Below are 5,043 nucleotides of genomic sequence, written 5' to 3'. Positions count from 1 at the left end.
TGGTAGTTAAGGTGCTGAACTCCCACATGATCAACTACAGTTCAGGTCCCAGACCTGGCAGCTTGTTTTCTTTCTCTCTCTCTCTGGTCAAAATAATAATAAAATAATAATAATAATAATAATAATAATAAATAAAATAGTAAAAAAAGAAATATTAATTTATAATTTGCAACTATTCTTGCCTCTACTTTCCCAAGTTAGGCTTCCTCGGAAATGGAAAACTGCATTTATGACTAAGATGAGATAGTCAAAAGGCAATGGCAGAAGCTGAAGAAGAAAGGTTAAAGATCACTGGGAAGACCAGAAGGTGGTTTGGAGGTTAGAGTAACACGTGTGTCCTGAGCCTAGCAACTTGCTTTCTCTTTCTCATGCTCATTCATATTCTCTCTTTCTCCCTCCTTCTCTCTCTCTCTTTCTCTCTCTCTCTCTCTCATAAGCATGTATACCCTATAGCAAATTTTAAAATAATAATGAAATTTGTTTTAAAACAAGATCACTGGGAAAAAAATTTTCTACCTATCAATAAGTTTGAAGGTAGTATAAAATGTTTAGGTTATTTCAAAGTTATTCTGAAATCACATTTTGCTTAAAATTATCTTGACAAAAATCTTTCTAAAAGGCATTAAACCTACTTTCTAGGAATATTTTCTCTAGAATTAACTTTCTCTGATACTGAGAAATTTCCCTAATTTTTAAATCACACACTGATTTTATTGGAAGTTTCTTTCCTTCCATTTTTGTTTTGTTTTTTGTTTGTTTATTTGTTTGGTTTTTGTTTGTTTTGGTACCCCAGGTGGTATGCAAACCCACAATCCCCTGGCTTAGGATGCCAGTGCCTTATCCATTAAGTGACTGGGGTCCATTTTTTTTTATTTATTTCTTCTGAGAGCAAGCGAGACTCTCAACAAGATGTTTATACTGTGATTTTTTTTTTTTTTTAGAATTTATATAGCTTTATTTATTTTAATTTGACCACAGAGAGGGACAGAGAGAGAAAGTGAGAATGCAAGCCACCAGATACAGGACTCGAACTGTGGTCAGCCATGTGGGAGTCCAGTGCCCTTAACCATGCCACCTACCAGCCCCCTCCTTCCATTTTCTTTAATTGCCAAAGGGAGCATACACTCGCCAGAGAATGACAAAAAGATGACACCCCCAGTGGGGTCACAGCACAATCCCTTTTCCTCCCTTTCTCCATCCTCAGGGTTTTGGGCATACACAAGTGCTTGGTATGTTTTTATTTATTTATTTTTATTTTTATTTTTTTGGAGAGGTTTTTGCTATAGGGCACGTGTGCTTGCCAGACAGAGAGAGACAGAGAGAGACAGAGAGATAGAAAGCGAGAAATCACCCCCTAGAGGGGATGGCCACGCCGCAATCCCTTCTCCTCCATTCTCCTCTCGGGATCTTGGGCACGCACACACACGCACCCGGCGTGAGTTTAAGTCACCGGGTCCGGGACTCGAACGGCAGTTGACTACGTGGGAGTCCAGAGACATAGCCATTACGCTAACTGCTGGTCCCGCCTGGTATGTTTTTAAAGCCATGGGGGCCAAGATTCAAACCACAGTCAGCCATGTGGGATCCCACTCTTCAACTACTGTGCTATGGAGCCAGCTCTGGATGTCCATTTTAAGTCATAGATGATTCTGTAAACACAGTTGTAAATACATTTCCTTAAATATAGAAGTTAGTTAAGATAAAAAGTTCTAGTAAGATTCTGGCGAACAGAGGTACTAATGATAATTCCCTGTATTGACTAGCTCAGGAGAAACTCTGCCAAAGACAGGAACAGACAATAATCTAAAGGTCCCACTGGCCAAACAGGGTTTTCCTGTCCCTTAGGTTTTGTTTGCTCTATTTATAAAATATACTCTATATACAAAAAAAAAAAAAAGGCAGGTATACCAATTTAATTGTAGGGAACCATGCCAGTCATGATTTGTATCTCCTACGGAGGCACAGAAAAATATATTCCTCAAACATCTCTAAGCTTTGAAAACTAATTTCCCCAAACCACACACACCAAAATATCCTGTCTGAATAGCACATTTACCATGTATTCACAGAATTCTCTCGGGAGAGATGTGCAGAAAACTGCTGGCACCGCTTGTCCCATGGTGACTTGGACGAGGGTGGAAAGAAGACTGTCACCATCTTCTTTTTTATCTTTTGAGTCCTGAACCCTGAGGATGTATCATCTATTTACAGAAGAAGAGTTCCTATTTTCTGCAGTGATGCAGCAGTAATACAGCTCTGAAAGACTGACCCACGTGGGAAGAGTCTGGGTTTGCTTCTGGAGACACCCCCCCCCCCCCGCCCCCCCCCCGCCCCCCCCTGCCTGCCTCTTCCCCGATCTTCTGGAAAGGCCTGCCTACCCATGACGCAAGACTAGTTGAAGCCATAGTAGGTGGTTCTGTAAGAATCCTGTTGGGAGTACCCATTTCTCTGTCACTGTCTCTCTCATTCATAGGGGAAAAAAGAAAAAAAAAAACATAAACTTGAGAATTCAGATTTCCCAAACTCCAGAATATTTTAATTATTCTAGTATATCAAGATAAGTCCTTGGGAACCAGCAGTTAGCGTAATGGCTATGTCGCTGGACTCCCAAGTAGTCGACCGCGGTTCGTGTCCCGGACCCGGTGGCTTAAACTCACGCCGGGCACGTGTGCGTGTGTGCCCAAGATCCCGAGAAGAGAATGGAGGAGAAGGGATTGCGGCGTGGCCATCCCCCCTGGGGGGTGATTTCTCACTTTCTGTCTCTCTGTCTCTCTCTGTCTGGCGAGCGCACACGCCCTATAGCAAAAACCTTTCAAAAAAAAAAAAGATAAGTCCTTTCCTATTCTAAACTGTAAGCATCTGAAGTTATAGCCAAAAATCTAAGAAAAGTTAGTTGCTAATGAAAATAATATACAGCTTAAAAATTTAATGCCTTTTTTCATTACCATTAAAAGCCTAGCTCAATTCAAAACACCAACTTTCTGCCTTTATCATTGCCTCTACTCACAGACTTTACCCGATTCCAAATCCAGCAGAATTAACCCTATCAAACTTAAATAAGTCAGACTACTCACTCCTCACCCAGTCTTTCAAGAATATCCTTTTTCACCAAGATTAAAAATGAGGGAACCAGCAGTTAGTGTAATGGCTATGTCGCTGGACTCCCATGTAGTTGACTGCGTTTCGCGTCCCGGACCTGGTGGCTTAAAACTCACGCCAGGCACGTGTGCGTGCGTGCCCAAGATCCCGAGAGGAGAATGGAGGGGAAGGGATTGCGGCATGACCATCCCCCCTGGGGGGTGATTTCTCGCTTTCTGTCTCTATGTCTCTGTCTGGCGAATGCACACGCCCTATAGCAAAAACCTCTCAAAAAAAAAAGATTAAAAATGAACGTTGTGGAACCAGCAGTTAGCGTAATGGCTATGTGTCTGGACTCCCATGTAGTCGACCACGGTTGGAGTCCCAGACCCAGTGGCTTAAAACTCACACCAGGCACATGTGCATGCGTGCCCAAGATCCCAAGAGGAGAATGGAGGGGAAAGGATTGCGGCGTAGCCATCCACCCTGGGGGGTGATTTCTCACTTTCTGCTCTCTGTCTCTCTGTCAAGTATACATGCCCCCTGGGGGAATGACATTTTCTATATCTCTCCAGCAAGTGCATACACCCTATAGCAAAAAATCTCTTTAAAAAAATATATTTAATTCCATTTGTTATACTAATTTTTTAAATTTATTTACTTATTTAAATTTGATCAGAAAGAAACAGAAAAGGAAAGGGAAAAAGCAACCTACCAGGTCTGGGACTCAAACAGCAGTCAGTCATGTGGGAATGCAGCGCCTTTAACCACCATGCCACCTGCCAGTCCTGTTAAAAATCTCTCTTAAAAAAAAAAAAAAGTTCTGGGCCAGACTATGGCATAGTGGTTAAAACAGCTGGGTCCTACATGGATGCTGCATGGTTCAAGTTCCAGACTCAGCGGCTTGAAAAAAACATGCTGGGTATATGTGTGTGCATATTCGAACTACAGAAAGGAAGGAGACATGAGACTGTGTATGACAATGCTCCATGAGGAGTGCTTTCTCCTTTGTCTCTCTCTTTCTCTGTTCTCTCTCCAGTGAACACATGTACCCTCTGGCATATTTTTAAAAATAACAAGAAAAAAGGTTCCGAGACAAGATGGTGGCACAGTAGTAAAATGCAACACTCTGAGAAGCAGATCCACATAAGAAAGTTACTAGTTAATGTCCAAAGACATTTCTGACTATGCTGGGCATGTGTGTGTCCACGATCCAGGATGGCTGGGGTTGGGGGAGAGGGTCAATACCACGTTGGGGGTGCTGAATCCCAATCTCGTTCCCACCCCCAATCTCTCTCACTCATGGAACAAAAAAAAAAACCTTAAAAATTAATAAATAGAGACCAGCAGCTGGCATAATGGCTATGTCACTGGACTCCCATGTAGTCAACCACAGTTTGAGTCCTAGACCCAGTGGCTTAAACTCATGCCCGGCGCATGTGCATGCGTGCCCAAGATCCCAAGAGGAGAATGGAAGGGATTGTGGTGTGGCCATCCCCCCAGGGGCTGATTACTCGCTGTGTCTCTGTCTCTCTCTTTCTGGTGAGCGCATGTGCCCTACAGAAAAAAAAAAAAAAAAAAAAAAAACCAAAAAAAAAAAAAAAAAAAAAAAAAACTCTCAAAAAAAAAAAAAAAGAATAAATAACAAAGGTCTCACTATGGCCTAGAGGTCCACATGCCCTTTAGCAAAAATCTCAACGGGACCAGCAGTTAGCATAATGGCTATGTCACCGGACTCCCATGTAGTAGACCTCTGTTTGAGCCCTGAACCAGGTGGCTTAAACTCAAACTCATGCGTGGCCCTTGTGCATGCATGCCCAAGATTCCAAGAGGAGAAGGGATTGAGGTGTGGCCATCCCCCCTGGGGGGTGATTTCTCCCTTTTTGTCTTTCTGACAAACACACATGCCCTATAGCAAAAAACTAAAAAAAAAAAAAAAAAAAAAGAAAAAAACAACGGTCTAAC

Source organism: Tupaia chinensis, unplaced genomic scaffold (assembly GCF_000334495.1).
Source record: "Tupaia chinensis unplaced genomic scaffold, TupChi_1.0 Scaffold000350_1, whole genome shotgun sequence".
Classification (NCBI taxonomy): domain Eukaryota; kingdom Metazoa; phylum Chordata; class Mammalia; order Scandentia; family Tupaiidae; genus Tupaia; species Tupaia belangeri.
Note: the sequence above shows the minus strand (reverse complement) of the source record.